This window comes from Gopherus flavomarginatus, chromosome 2, assembly GCF_025201925.1.
Source record: "Gopherus flavomarginatus isolate rGopFla2 chromosome 2, rGopFla2.mat.asm, whole genome shotgun sequence".
In the NCBI taxonomy this organism is placed as follows: Eukaryota; Metazoa; Chordata; order Testudines; family Testudinidae; genus Gopherus; species Gopherus flavomarginatus.
This window is the reverse complement of record NC_066618.1, coordinates 29,327,692-29,344,317: the sequence shown is the minus strand read 5'-3', so window position 1 is coordinate 29,344,317 and position 16,626 is coordinate 29,327,692. Positions and strand designations below refer to the sequence as shown.

General features: G+C 45.3%; 1 protein-coding gene across 10 annotated transcripts in view; it reads right to left on the bottom strand.

Annotated features, from left to right (window-relative positions):
- PARD3 (par-3 family cell polarity regulator) overlaps positions 1-16,626 on the bottom strand; it is a 658,805-nt gene that overhangs the window by 394,333 nt on the left and 247,846 nt on the right. The gene's annotated exons all lie outside the window — the stretch shown is intronic.

Sequence of the window (16,626 nt, the reverse complement as noted above, 5' to 3'; positions counted from 1 at the left end):
TTACTATTGGTCATAAATTGTGTCCAACTCCTTTTAAAACCTACCTGTGGTATTTGACTCTGTGACCTCTCAGGCAGTAAATTTTACAGAATGGTTTAATACATTTCCTATTTGTTTTAAATTTACTTATCTTTAACTTTGCTGTGTTACCCCCTGTTCTCTTACAGTGGAAAAGTATAAAATGGAGGAACCAATCAGGAAATTCTCTGAGCGAGTTATGCTGCTTCCTTTTTCTAGCACAATGACAGGATCTTTCAACAAGCGTTCCTCATAACAGTGTTAAATTTATCTGAATACTACTGTCTTTGCGTAGCTACTCTGCAGTGGAAATCCAGTACATCCCTCCTTCAAGTCTGACTAGATAAAGGATATCAAAAATATAATCCCTCCAGTAAAAGCTGATTTCTCAGCTAAAGACAGGTGGATAACAATGTATACAAGTATAGAAGTACTTGGTTGATGCTCATGAAATATAGCTATCATAAATTTCCGTATTAGATTTAAAAAAAAAAAAAAAGAAGTCAAGCTGGTAGTTAAATCTATTTCACATGTCCAGCTCAGCCACTAAACCTCCTTTAATACTAACCTCGGTCTGCATAAAACATTGAAATTCTGTACTTATGCATCTAAATCATCTTTGCAGTTCTCCATGGCCCACTATATTCCATACCAATTGTCTGCAATACTACTATGTTCACTCCATTATTGTAATTTTTTATTTATTGAATTGTTAATATTTCTGAAAATAAAAACAAAAGGCATCTTTTGAATTGAGATGCAAAATCTGAGAGATTCTTTCAAAAAGTTGTAAGATGTTTCTAATAACCTGTTTTAGTAAGCCTTTTCCCATACCCGAGGGAAAAAATCTCATCCTCTCCCCTATGGAATTAAACCTTAAAATATCCCATAATTACAAAAGATTTCCTTTCTAGAATTCAATAAATTCTAAAATACTTATGTTTATTGCTTCCAGGTTTTTTTACTATGTTGAAAGCTGCAGTATTTTCCTTGACTGAGAAGGCTCAAGATATTAAAGGTTAATTTAGGATCCTAAGCGGTTTAAAATCCATTTGTTTTTACAAAAGTGTCCTGAGATTAATAGCAAATTAACAACAGAAAATAGTAACTAACCTTCCACAACTGTTGTTTTTCGAGATGTGTTGCTTATGCTTATGTCCATTCCAATGTAGATATGTGTTCCTCCCAAGCAGCACCTCCAGAAATTTTTTCCCTCAGTGATATCCAGTGGGTCGGCTCTGGTGCCCCCTTGAGCCGCACGCTCATAGCGCCAGTATGAAGACCCCTGCCGACCCGATGCCCCCTACATTCCTTCTTGTGAGCTAACTCTGACAGAGGGGTGCAGTAGGGGTTGGAATGGACATGCGCAACACATCTCTAAGAACAGTTAATGGAAGACTGATAACCGTTTTTTCTTCTTCGAGTGCTTGTTCATGTCCATTCCAATATAGATGGTTCCAAGCAGATGTAGGGGGAGGGTTTGGAGTTCATTGACAAGCAGATTGTAGCACCGCTCTGCCAAAATCAACATCATCTCTAGCCTGCTGAGCGACAGCATAGTGAGCCACAAAAGTGTAGACCACATTGCTGGTCTACAGATGTCCTGGACAGAGGGACCTGTGCCATGAATGCAGTTGTAGATGCTTGTGCCCTTGTGGAATGTGCCATCAGGACCAGAGCAGGGACCTTCGCCAGGTCATAGCACGTGCGGATACAAGATGTGATCCACGATGAAATTCTTTGGGCTGAGACCAGAAGACCCTTCATCCTGTCTGCAACAGTTACAAAAAGTTGAGTAGTTTTTCAAAATGATTTAGTCCTTTCTATGTAGCAGGCAAATACATACCTGACATCTAGAGAGTGAAGTCTTTACTCCTGTTCGTTGGCATGAGGTTTCAAACAGAATACCAGAAGGAATATGTCCTGGTTACTATGGAATTGTGAAACCATTTTTGGAAGGAAGGCTGAGTGAGGACACAGTTGGGAGTGAGGACGCAGCTGGATCTTGTCCTTGAAAAATACCGTGTATGGAGGTTTTGAAGCATAATCCCCAAGACCCTTCTGCCAAAGTAATGGCCACAAGAAAGGCCAATTTTCAGGACAAGTAGAGCAGAGATCATGTTGCCAATGGCTCAAATGTGGGACCTGTGAGCCTCAACAATACCAGGTTGAGATCCCAGCGTGGGATTGGTTGCCGTACCTGGGGGTATAGTATGTCAAGTCCCTTGAAGAAAACAACTACATATCAAGTTTGCAAAGATCGACTGGCCATTTACCCAGAGATGAAACACCAAGATTGCCGCCAGGTGGACTCTAATTGATGATGCTGATAGTCCTCGCTGCTTCAGGTGTAGTAAGTAGTCGAGAATGAATGACACTGATGACCACGTGGGCAGGACACCTTTCTGCGCTGACCAAATTGGGACCCTTTTTCACTTTGCCAGGTACACAGCTCTAGTGGATGGCTTTCTGCTCCCTAGCAGAACTTCTTGAACTGGTCTGGAACACGTTAGCTCAGAGGGACTATGCCATGGACCTTCCAGGCCACAAGATGAAGGAACTCAAGGTTTGAGTGACAAAGGCAACCATGGTCCTGAGATATCAGATCTGGAACCTGAGGTAACTGGATTGGTGTTTCCACTGACAGGCTCATGAGCATAGTGAGCCAATGCTGTGTTGGCCAGGGCAGGGCTATTAGGATGACTTGCAGTCTGTCCCATCTGATCTTGAACAAGACCTTGTGTATGAAAGGAATGGGTGGAAATACATAGAAAAGATGACACATACAGGGCAAGATGAAGGCATCTGTCAGAGGTTCTGGGCTGTGGCCCAGGAAAGGGAAGACTTGGAGACATTTTCTGTTGTGCTTCATTGCAAACAGAATTATTTGGGGAGTTCCCCACTTCTGGAAGATGACTTTTAGGACCTCTGGGAGAAGGGACCATTCATGGTTGTTGGAGAAGACCTGATCTGTTATTCATTCTGAGAACGTGGCAGATAGGAGGCCCTGAGGTGAATTGAGTGGACTAAGCAAAATTCCCGTAAGTCAAGTGCCTCCTGGCACAGGTCAGGGGAGCGCACTCAACCCTGCCCATTGATACAGAACATGGCTCTTGTGTTGTCTGTAAGGACTGACACTCCTGTCCGCTACATTTGGTTGGAATGCCTGGCAAACCAGGTGGACTGCCCTGAGCTCTCTGACACTGATGTGATGAAAGCTCTTCTGGAGATCAGAGGCGTGATTTTGGAGGGACATTAAGTGAGCTCCTCATCACATCGCCGATGCATCTGTAACGTGGGACACTGGTGGTTAGGGTCTTGAGAAAGGTACTCCCAGGCACACCACTAACAGGTTTAGCCACTATTTGAGGGAAATAATCACCAAGAAGGGAACTGTAATGACTGAGTCTAGATTATGTTGCCATGGTGAGTATTCTGATGTCAGCCATGCCTGGACGGGTCTGAGATGAAGTGTTACATGCTGAACCACACAGGTACAAGATACCATGTGGCCCAGGAGCTGTAAGCAATTTCTCGCTGTGGTGACAGGGTGATTCCTGAGTCTTTCTATAAGCTTTTTTATTGCTTGGAAACATGCTTCTGGGAGAGAAGCTCTGGCCTGTACTGAGGTCAGAACTGCTCCAATGAATTCTATCCTCTAGACTGGGGAGAAGGTGGATTTCTGCATGTTTATAAGAAGACCTAAGTCCTGTAAGGTCGACTGTATTAGTCCCACATCTGCCTCTACCTGAAGTCTGGACTGACCTCTAACCAGCCAGTCATCGAGGTACAGCTAAACCTGAACCCCTTGTCTCCTCAGGAAGCATGCAATGACTGCCATGCACTTTGTGAACACCCAAGGGGCCACCAAGAAACCAAACGGGGGAACCATAAATTGGTAGTGTGCGTGGCTCACGACAAATTTGAGGAAACATTTGTGCCCCAGTAAGATAGCAATAAGCATCCTTTAAGTCGAGGGCAGCATACTAGTCCCCTGGAGGACAAGGAGACCATGCAGAATGTCAGTTTTTTCATGAATCTATTGAGGTTTCGCAGGTCTGGAATCAGTCTGAGACCACCACTTTCAGGATTAAGGAATAGCAGGAGTAGAACCTCCGGCCCCTTATCTCTGGTGGAACCTCCACCACTGTTCCCACACCTTTAGGAGCGACTAAAGAGTCCCTGAACAGCAAAAATGAAGGGTATATCCCAGTGCTATCATGCGTAGCACCCATTGGTCTGAGGTGATATGGATCCATGTACGATAGATGTGGGATAACAAGTCCGCAAAAACTGGGGAATTTGGATCCACGAACTGTCCAGGCACATCGTCCCTTAGCGTCCCACCTAAAAGTCTGCCTTGACCCTGCCGAGTGTCTGGGAGGATGCAGATGACAACTGTGGCCCCTGCTCCTCCTCCTGCTGTAGTCCTACCAAGCAGACAGGGGGAAGAAGCAAGCCATCAATCGTTGCCTATAGTGCTTCCTCATGAGGGCCTGAGTATGAAGGCCCAAGGACTTCAGTATGGCTCTTGAGTCCTTTAAACTGTAGTTTGGATCCCATCTGCTCAGAAAAGAGCACTGTACCCTCGAAAGGGAGGTCCTGTAATGACTGTTGGACCTCATGTGGCAAGCCCGAGGACTGAAGCCACGAGCTCCACACAGTCACAGCTGAAGCCACAGAATGGGCTGCTGAGTCCGCCGCATCCAGGGCTGTCAGGGACGCCTTTGCCATGGACTTGCTACCTCAGGAGTCAAGATGAGAGTTTGCAGCTCTTGTAGAGGAAGGCAAGTCCTTACATTTATGCAGAGAGTACCAGGAGTTGAAATCATACTGATCAGGGGCACCTGCTCATTGATGATCATGAGCTGGAGCCTCCATGTCAAACAGACCTTCCTCGCAAAAAGATCTAACTTTTTGGTGTCCTTGGCTTTGGGTGTCAGTCCCGGTCACCCCTGCCTTTTTCGCTTGTAGGCTGTCAATACAACTAAAGAGTCCAATGGTAGGTGAGTGTACAGGAACTCTAATCCCTTTGTTGGGACAAAGTATTTTCTTTCAGTCTTTTTTGCGGTCAGCTGAAGGGATGTTGGCGTTTGCCACAACGCCCTGATGGGGTCCATGATGGCATCATTCAGGGGCAATACCACTCTTGCAGGGCCTGTTGCTTCCAAGATGTCCACAATGGAGTGGGAGGACACTCTAATTTCCTCCACCTGGATACCCAGGTTCTGAGCTACCCTCCTTAAGAGCTCTTGATGTGCCTTACAATCCTCCTGCGGGGGTGCAATATCAGTTCCCGCAACCGCCTCATCTAGGAAAGAGGAGGACAATGTCTGGACCAGCATCAGGCCCAGCTCTTCATCTTTGCTACCAGCTGGGTCCCAGGATGCCAACTCCTGGTACACAGCACTGGCCTCGGTACTGGAGGTTGAATTATGTTCTGGTAATGGAAGCAGTGTGGGCTCTGAAGCCACTGAACATGACCTAGAATGGGAACCTGGCTGTGCTGGAAATGCCCAGGTGTTTCAGAAAAACATTTGCACAGGGAACTGCCACGGCCCTGGTGATCATGCCACAGGTGGGACCCCTTGGCTCAGATCCATTGGGGGAATAGTGCCTGCTGGAATGGCAAGGCCAGCTCCTCCAAAAGATGCAAGACTCTGCTTCCGAGGATACTGCAGGAAACCAAGCCGGAGCAGTATCAACAGATGCCAATGAGCAGTGCTGGAAGGGAGGGGACTGGGGCTGTGCCATCATGGCTGGTTTCCCCTTCGAAACTATCAGAGACCTTGAGCCTGCAGAACACTTCCCTGTCAGCGCTGCCACTGACAGCTCCTGTACGGCTGGGGACGTGGGTACAGGTAGCATGAGTAAGTCCCTCGCTGCTGTGAATGACTCCAGCATTGACAGTACTGGCAGAGGCATGGGGCTCCAATGTTTTTCTTGAGACAGCGAGTCTATCAGCATTGGACTCAACAGTTCCCATTCCGGGACTGGAGTCAACAGCGCTGGTTATCAGTGTCACAGGATGGACTGATGTGGGTTGCACTCTGACAGCATCCCTCTATCCTGCTGACCTCAGTGTTGGCGACTGGCCCGTGTCGGTCTTCCTTTATTATTTCCTAGGTACCGGCGATGGTGAACAGTACCTACGACCTCTCACCAACGCATCCTTCTTCAACACCAGGGATGTTTGACAGTGCCAAGGTTCCTCAGATGCAGTCAAAGTGTCTCACCTTGATGCAGAAGATGAAGAACAGCACCAAGTGTCCTGAAGTAAAGCTGGGGCACTCCTTATCAAGGTGCGGGGTTTGCCAAGTCCTAACTAGTAACTGAAACTTAATAGTTATGTTCAATCAACTTAAGGAAGCAACAGACCAGAAAGAGGGTGGGAAGAAAGATGGGTTTGGAAAAGGAAGGTGCCAGCCCTGTCATAGCCTTTCGCAGCTTTGATCAGGTATATACCCACTTTAAACTTTAAAGATTAAAAGTTAAATCAAGACAACGAGAAAGAGGATACAGAAGCGAGAACGAGTCATGGTTCCAGCGACCATCACAGATGGTACGGAGGAACTGAGGAGGCTGCGGGGCAGCAGGGGCCTTTATACTAGTGCTATGAGACTGAGACTCCAGAGGGCACCAGAACTGACCTGGCGGATACCACTAACGGAAAAACTTTCTGCCGGCGGAACTCGGGGCAAGCACACACCTACATGAGCAACCACTCAAAAAAGAATACTACGTATGGGAGTTCTGGCAATCTGAAACAGAGACCAACCTAACAGTGGGCCAGCACTGGATTAAATTGCAACACAAGGAATGTACATTACGGTCATGAGCTTCCTAAGTTGATAAAGAGTGGGAGGAGTGCTGCAGGCAGAGCACAGTGAGCACCATGCAAGAAAGAAGCAGCTCGCAGTGATTTTAAATGATTTCACGGAGCCAGTCAGCATTGCTCTTGTTGAGTCTCACATCCAGAGTCAGCTGGAGGGACAGCTGTGATGAGCAAGCCTGAACACTGGGGCACTCAAAGCTGACAATGGAGAATCCCTGGGGCTCTGCTGACCCTTCCCCCGGGGAGAAGTAAAATCTGAGCAACAGCTCCTACTTAGCTGCCAAGAGCTACAGGCGTTTACAATAACATCCAGTGTGGTAAAGGGAACAATCTCACCTTGGATCCTGGCAGGTATATAAAGTTGAGAGTGATGCTCAGGTAACACTTGTGGGATTTTTAGTTCTTGCAGAAGAATGACGGACATCTGAGCCTCCCCTCCACCTCACTCTTTACCAGCTCACTTTCGCTGCCCTTGCACTCACTGCAACGACTGTTTCTGAGCAAGGAGGGCTAAATATAAATATATTTGAAATGTTTAGGTCTACACATACAGGACCTGATCCAAATCTCACTGAAGTCAATTGAAAAATACCCTATTGACTTCAATGGTATGGATCTGGCCCATAGTTGTATTTCATTATTAATGTAGAAGGAATTTTTGTCTTGATTTAATTTTAATCTTAAAGTTCAAATTGGGTGTGTAACTGACCAAAGCTGCAAAAGGCTATGACTGTGCTGGGACCTTCCTTTTCCAAACTCATCTTTCTTCCCACCTGTTTCCTCATCAGTTGCTTCTTTAATCCTTCACTATTTGGAACTGATGTGATTTCTAGATACAAAGCCAATTTCCAGCAGTGAAGGGGATTCAGAGAAAAGAAAACAAAAATGGAAGTGCAAAGCAATTTTTGATACTAAAAAGGAAATGAAAAAATAAATACACTCCAGAGAAGTAAATAAGAGATTTGTATCTAGTGCAGCAAAAAGAGAAGGAAGAATTTTAACTGCCAGGTTCTCTCATTGACAAAACAATCCACAATATAGGTGTTTCCATGCCACATATTAATAAAATAAGCATCCAGACAGTTGGCTTGAATGGAAGAGGAAAGTGGAAGGGAATACTTATTTCCCCTTTAAAGAAAAACTGTTTTTTCAGCAGAGCACATGTATGGCCTGTTGAACCAAGTGACATATTTCTATGATTATTTATTGCTTTTAATACACTGCTTAATGATATCCCTCTCCCCTTAGTCTTTGGAAAGGTACACTATTTTCACAAAAGCTATCCAACTGCACACATAGGGGGTCAACTCCACAACTAAGGGAAATCCCAGCAGTTTTTGAGACCCAATTTGATAGCTGCCTTGGACTATCCCTTGTTGAGAGAGCAAGGATGGCTGCTATGAACAACTCTTCCTATCCTACACCTCTCCACTTTGTCAGCCTCCAGGAGAACAACCTCTACTACACTGCTCACAAGCATCCCAATGAGGAGTTCAATTGATTTCAGAGAGCTTTGGTATGGAGAAAAGAGGAAATAGTCAAAATGGGCAAAAATGACAGTGAAGGATTTTTTAAAATTTCTAAATAGCAGCATAGATTAACATGCAGGAAAGAGTGCCAGAATCACAATCCCATCTGAAGCAGCGAGAGAGATAAGACTTGGCAGAATACTAGTAGAACTAATATGCTGCAGTGTCTTTAATCCCTGAACACAGTAACTGACAAATATTAATCCTCACAATACTGCTTCAGTGAACTGCAGATGAATTATTTTATATCCAATTTACAGACAAGAAAATTGAAGCACAGATTTTATGGTCCCAACTCAAGGACCTGAATTTGCACATATTAGTGCACATTCATGCCCCTAACTTGTTAACATGCATTGAATTGTTTGTAATATGCAATTCCTGGTACATGCAAAAGTGCACGCACACCTAAAATATGGGCATAAGTAGTTCACACAACAAATAAGCAGGAACACAATACAGACCCTGAGTCGGGAATATAAAACAGACCCTTCTCAAACTACTAGACTGCACTCTAGCTAGACAGGACTCTATGCCTGTAGTTGGGTAGGACAGAAAAGAACATCTACATTTTCCGTAACTGATCTTCTTTGAGATGTGTTGCTCATGTCCATTCCATATTAGGTGTGTGTGCTCACCACTTGCACCAGTGCCGGAAGTTTTTCCCTTAGCAGTATCCATAGGAGACCAGCTCTGGTGCCCTCTGGAGTGGTGTCCACATGGTGTGGTATAAGGGGCGCCGCCAGTTTCCACCACCCTCAATTCCTTCTTGCTGCAAACTCAACAGTAGGGAAGGAGGGTGGGTTGTGGAAAGGACATGAGCAATACATCTCGAAGAACAACAGTTACGGAAAAGGTAACTGTTTTTTCTTCTTCGAGTGCTTGCTCATATTATGTGACTCCAAAGCAGTACCCCCAGAGGTGGGTAGCAGTTCATGGACGTGTAGATTGAAACACAGCTCTGCCGAACCGATCGTCGTCCCTGGCCTGCTGAGTGATGACATAATGAGCTAAGAACTTGTGAACAGAGGACCACGTTGTGACTCAACAGATGTTCCCCACCTTTGGAAGATCATGCAAGCTACCTCTGGATGGAATGCCTACTCATGGTGGGAGGAGAAATCCCTGCTGAGCTAGTCCGCCAGCGTATTCCTGACGCCAGGAAGGTGACAAGCTTCCAGGTGGATCTAATGGTTGATACAGAAGTCCCATAGATGCAGTGCCTCTTGACAGAGAGCCAACAAGAGCGCTCCCCCTTGCCTGCTAATGTAGAATATCGAGGCTGTGTTGTCCATCAGGACCCATACAATCCTGCCCAACAAGTGGGACAGGAAGACTCCACACACCAGACAGACTGCTCGGAGCTCTTTGACATTTATGTGCAATTTCGCCTCCTCTGGGGACCACATCCCCTGTCTCTGGAGGTTGCCAAGATGCGCACTCCAGCCAAGGTCTGAGATGTCCAACACCAACTCGATGAAGTGATGAGGGTTGTCAAAAAGAACCCTTTCCAGGACTGTCCTGCGGTCGGTCCATGATTGCAGCGAGGTAAGTATAGCCTGGGGAATGGTTACAATCTTTTCCAGGGGGTCTCAGGACTGGGAATAGACCATCACCAGTCATTGTTGCAGGGGCCGCTCCGGAACCTTGCATGGTGGACCACATAAGTGCATGCTGCCATGTGGACCCGGCAGACAAGTGCAAGTGCAGACAGATCCTGGCTGTAATCAGAGGGACTGCAGAGACTTCTGCGATGAGGTCTGTCAATGTGTGGAACCTGTCCCACATCAGGAATGCCCTGCTGCAGGTCAAGTCACGAACCACTCCGATGAACTCTATCTTCTGCACCGGCACTAACGTCGACTTGTTGTCATTTACCAGAAGCCCAGAGAGTGGCATGCGGCTTGAAGCATCGCAACATCCCTTTGGACTTGAGACCTAGAACTGCCGTAGATGAGCCAATCATTGAGGTACAGGTAGATCTGGATACCCTGATGCCTGAGGTAAGCCACTACCACTGACATGTGCTTGGTAAATAATCTTGGTGCTGAGTGGGAGTATAAGAACTCATGTTCCTTGGTTGGCACAAGTATTTTAGAGATAGTGGTCAAGGAAGAGGGGGTCTGCCACAGGTCATTAGTGATTTTGGAAATCCCTTCATGAAGAGGTAGTGCCACCCTGTCAGGAGCCGAGAAACAGAGGACTTCGAACAGAGAGTCCGAGGTCTCTTCCAGTTCCTCTGCCTGAAGCCCTCAAGTTGGAAATGACCATCTTAAAAAGTTCCTGGTGCACTGGAACTGGGTGAGGGGCCCCATGATAGCCTCGTCTGGCAACGATGAGGATGATGCCAGTGCTGCAGAAACCTACACATCTATTGGTGGTCCACCAGCTTGCTCCCCTGGGTCCTTCTGGACCTGTGGGGTCTTACCTCCCGAAGCCTCGCACACTGGAGGGGGATGGGATACCAACGCTGATAGCCTCTCCAAGGCTCCTGCCACTAATGGGGCAGTATGGGATGATTGGGTGAACCCCCACAGGTACCATGGTGCTGGCCACGGAACCAGTTTCGTTGCCGTCGATGCCTGCATCACCATAGGTACCAGAGCTTGTGCCACAGTCATGGAACATTGCTCCGTGGTGGAGCTGTAAGCGGAGCGGTTGGTACCGGGCGACCAGGAACAGACGGAGGGGTGCCTCTTGTCCGACTGGTGCTGGTCACTGTGACCCAATGCTGACCTGAGTGAGTCACACATCCTGGTCGGGGTTTTGGAGGCTGACAGCATTCGGCAGATCTTCATCGGACACCCAGCGATCCATGCCTCACGCTGCTCAACCAGTACTGGGACGTCAAACAGGATCGGGATCCACTACTGTTGGCTGTCAGGAGGAACCTCCTGAGAAAGCCAACCTCCTCCTAGGAGTCAGGTGATGACAGCCACGTGCTTGGCAGTGTTTGCTCCCTGATCGGTCCCGTGATTAGTACCAGGCCCTTGGAGACGGTTGGGGCCAGTCCCAGAGATCTTGCCGAGTGGCAAGTGCCATCTGCATCAACCCACTGGCAAGAAACATCTTGAATCCTTCAATTGGTGCCCCCAGTATGAGGACCGAAGAGAGCTCCGCTAAGCCTGCTTCTCTAGTCTTGAGGCATGACAGTTTTGGGTTGACAACAGATAGCAAGACAACCCTCTCAATGGGGAATGGTACCACTGAGGTGGGGACACATGTACAGGACCCAAAGCAAATTTTCCCTGAGCCCGGGGTACCACTGGAGCTGGTGGGAGCAGCACCGACAGTGTCAGGATCTTCTGAGCTGCTTGAAGGATTCGGGCATTGACACCACCTAAAGCTGACTGGGGCCTGCATCACTATCCGGAGTTGCGGGTGAAGTACAGAATGGGCTGCACTGCTAGACTTGAGCTGGAGCCTGACTTCCTGAAGGGGGAGTTGAGCTGCCTGGCATTGGTCGTGGCTCACCCCCAGCCCTCTCCTTTTCCTTATGGGAGGTAGGAGATCATCCCTTCACATTCTTCTTCAGCTTCATGATGGGAGCTGTGGAAAGAGACTGGTGCCGGCTCGTGGATGGCGCCAGCAGAGCACTGCGCATGGAGGCCATGTGCTCAGTGAGGAGTCAGATCGCTACTCCAGTGCTGGAGTGAGTGCCTACTTCACTAGTAGCACCCTTAAGATGAGTTTCACACTCATTCTTTGTCCTCGGTTTAAAGGACTTGCAGATATGGCACTTGTCACTTATGTGCTCTTCGCCTAAGAACCTTAGGCAGCTGGTATGTGGATTGCTGACTGGCATAGGCCATTTACAAGGCTTAAACCCTGGGGACCAGGGCATGAGTCCCGTTCAGGACTAACAAAGAGTTTGAGAACTACTACTAAGTGTTTAACTAAGAAACTGCTAACTATATACAGCTATTTTACAGGTTTTCAAAATTTGCAAGAACAGAAATAAACAACACTAGCTGAAGCAGCAGATGTTCCAGCGCCATCACTGGCAGCAAGAAAGAACTGAGGGTGGGGGGAGCCGGCAGCACCCCTTATACTGCACCATGCAGGTGGCACTCCAGAGGGCACCAGATTCAGTCCCCTACGGATACTGCTAAGGGAAAAACTTCCAGCACCGGTGCATGTAGAGAGCACACACATCTAATATTAAATGGACATGAGCAAGCACTCGAAGAAGAAGGAAGTCTTATGAGTTGTTTCCTCAAGGTGGCATGTCCTCTCTATGCATGTCGACCCCTGCAGTTAAACAATCATGGTTGGCCCATGTCAGCTGACTTGGGTTCGCGGGGCTCCCCCCTTAAGGGATCCCGAGACCCCAGGCTCCAGCTTGAGCCCGAATGTCTACACTGCAATTTTACAACCCAATCCTACTGACATGGAGCAGCTGCTGGTGTTTAATTGCACTATAGATACACCCACTGAGGCCCTTGTGGGGCGGAAGGAATGGTCCTGGAAGTGAATGCTCTTTAAAGTGTCACCGTCTCACCAGGTCAACGTTCCATGCAGGTAGCCAGTCTGCAGTGGTTAAGAAAGCATCAATATGAATACACAAAAACTCCTCCTGAAAACTGAAAAAAAGGGGCAGTTTTCTGACTCACATGGTCATCTTATGAATGCCACAGTGTCTTATGGACTAGTACTAAGAACAGCCAAGCATCAGGGGAGAAATTTTAGGTACAGAGTTAAAAAGAATTCTTCTTTAGAATATAAGAGGATTTAAGGTACAATGCGCTTCCAAGGATGCAACGTACTGCTAAATGCTTCACCGTAAAGATGACAGCACACAAAATGCAGCATAGTGAACCAAATGATTACTTTCATATGGTGCCGAGGGGATTATTCCCTCTACTGTAACTACTGAAATGTTCAAAATGGAATTTGGAACACATTTTCACACCTGTTGGTTATTTAAGTAAATATAATTATAAAATATAAATTGAAAATATAAATACAATGTTTTGAAGGAGAACAATACAAAGTAAATGACTAACAACACTGGAAGTAGTTTAAAAGGGAATTTATTTATGGCATTTAAATGCAGTACTGTGAAGCAAACAACTTGGTTCACAGACAGCGCACCCGCTGCTGAACTGTCACTGCCTGACATCCTGTCTTATCTGCCAAATTGCTCATTATGTTTGGCAATTTTCACCTGCGCCTCCAGTTTATATTTCAGCAGGGAATAAACATCAGTCTGTTTTAACAATCTTCTGCAGTGAGCTTCCAAATTCCTCTCAGAAACACACAGGCGCACGCACATACAAACACGTTGTGTTGTGTAAGGTTATAAAAAAATCCAGCTCAATAACTGATGAAATACACCAACAGGAAGTTTAGTTTAGAATAAATAATAATAAATAATAATACAAGGAGAATGGGCTAGAATAAAAAATGTAACTACAGTAAGTACTTCTATGGATGGCTGATGCTTTCACAGTATTGCCCAGCATTAGTCTCATTTTCACATTTAGCTGGAAAGATCCAATCTGAGCCACCCCCACATGTGCACAGTACATGGTTATATATTTGTGCCTGGGGAAGATGACAGCCCAGCTGCATCTTATCTATATCACCTTTTTTCCTTTCTGAGGGAGGATTGGTGGTGTGACTTATAAACAAACAAAACGGGTAACATGGCAACCAGAACAAAGAGATGAAAATCTCAGCAGGTCCTTAATCCCCAGCGTAGACACTGCCTCAGAACAGAGACCACTGTATACCACTTGCACCCAGGTAAACGGTAGAAGAGGGAGACAGAAATACTTGGCAACTCAACCCCTGAGAAACACAGCCCAGCTTGTGGGCAAAAAAGCACCAGAGATGTAAAACAAAATGTCAAAAATGCTATAAAACAATTTCAGCCAGAACACTGTTTTTCATCAGTTAGAAGTAAAATATTCACTGCCAACCCTGCAATTAACTAGAAAATTACAATAATTATAGCAATTTTGTATCCTATCTCCAATCCAATTAATGGATATATGACCTTGTCAACATGTAATAATCAGGATCTGCATCTACCACAAAACTAGAAGGGTTTTATATATTGAATAGAAGTTACACAGTAAGAACGTGATTATGTTAAATCCTGAAAATACCATTTGTATTCAGTGCTTCCCTTCACAAGCTAAAAAGAAAATACAAGACGCATATTAGTTCTATTTCAAATAAAATACTTGAAATAGGTATGCCTAATATCGGATAATGTTATTGGATTGGCTTCTATGCCATGGGCTAGAACTCACTGTAACATAAAATGCATCTCATTGTCAACATACAAAGAAATACATTCTAAAGAGTAAATGGAACATCTCTGACTGGTATTAACGAATTTAAGCCAAAATATTTCACCCATTTTATTTCTGCATGCTTTCACAAAAGCACTTCAAGATTTTACACTTCATAAATGTTAAAATAATTTTTTGCCCTTGTCTAGCACCTTTTTATCATAGGATCTCAAAGCACTTTCCAGTCACTGGGTATCCTTCAACCTGTTTGTGAGCTACATGCGTATCATCATATCCATTTTATAGAATAATCAACTGAAGTGGAGTGCCTTGTCCAATGTGTCACAGTAGCCTTGATGCAATAATCACTGAGTAGATGCCCTGGAACACTAACAACATGCAGGGGTGTGCACAAGGGGGGGGACACGCAGGGGCACACACATCCACTAGTCATCGGGGGCAGAGAACTTCCCAAGTCAGGGAAGACTGAGCTCCTGCCAGGGACGGGTGGAAGGAGAGAAGCTTGAGCTCCTGTTGGGGCCAAGCTGAGGTGGTAGAAGTGAAGACTGAGCGCCTCCCGGGCCAGTTGGGGGGAGGGGGAGGAACAAGTTCCTCGGGGGGCACAGAATGTGCATCCCAAAAGAGGACAAATTTAAATTCCCTGTGCACACCCCTGAGTACACACCATACACCCACCCTAACAGGGCATCAGCACTGAAAACATTGATTAATATTTGCCTACACCTGAGCAGCTTCGGGCTGTTGGGAACTCAAGAGAACACGGCTACTCACAGGGCTCAGGCCAACAACTGGGGTGTGCATTGGCAATGCTACACTTCCACTGAATAGATGCAGAGTCAGTCAGTAGTTCAGCTGGAAGTAAAACGTAAGTACCCATATTGACCATACTCCTTCCCTAAGCTATTTTGGGTTATTTACAGAAGCTTACGCTTAACTGCACCACAGTTACAACTAGTGAGACTGCAGCTGACTTTAAAACGTTATTCCCATATACTTTATACAGACAACTCTTACAGATAAATCTTTTAGAACTTAAGAGGAAAAACTTTTCTATAGGCTTTTTAAATCAATTTTATGAAAAAAATTAGTATTTTCCTTAAAATTGTACATGATAGTTGAAAAAAACAGAAAAATATTCTCTGCTTAATTACACAGGGTTTTTAAAAGTATTTTTTCTTTAAAAAACCCATTACGCTTTTATAGAAATCTATTTGCTTTATTCATATTGAATTCTACATGAGTTTTCCACAAGGGAATCTCAATATTATATATCAGATATCTAAATAAGATGAAGTATAGCCCTTATCCAATCTATTTTGAGTTAAATAATATTCCCAACATTTCCCCTGCACACAGATTAGGTGGTCAAATGTAAAATAAATAAATAAATTGTGGGTGGGAGGTGGGGAATAATGCTGGTGGCTCCTGGGGAGGGTATATTAATTACCATCTTTCCAGTATTTTTTTCATTTTTTTGTGTTATAACAAGACTGAGCCAACACCTTAAAAAAAAAAAGAGAGCACCCAAATTTTTACTGTTTATAATACAATAGTGCACAGCGGCCATGGTAGGATCACGGCCACATTCTGCTAATTGCTGTACAAACAGAAAGGTAAATGTAGTTCCTGCCTCACTGAGTTTTTAGTCTTGAACACATAACACTCCCAGTTTTGAAACAAACAAAATAAAAGACTTTTCCTGGCTGTTTATAAAAAGAGGATTTTACCATATGCATCACTGGGTGTTTCAGCTGAAGGATGGTAAGAGTAATACACCTGCATTCCCAGATTTGAGGGACGGTGCAGCTACTGTTATTTATAGTTTCTTTTTTACCCTTTTCACCTTCATTATATGAATCAAAACTGTCAAACTGGAAACTACACACACAGCAACTTCACTTGGAGATTTTGCTGTAATTTTCTGTGTTTATGCAATTTAAAACTGGAGACAGACAAAAAGAGCTTATTGCTGTTTAAAGGT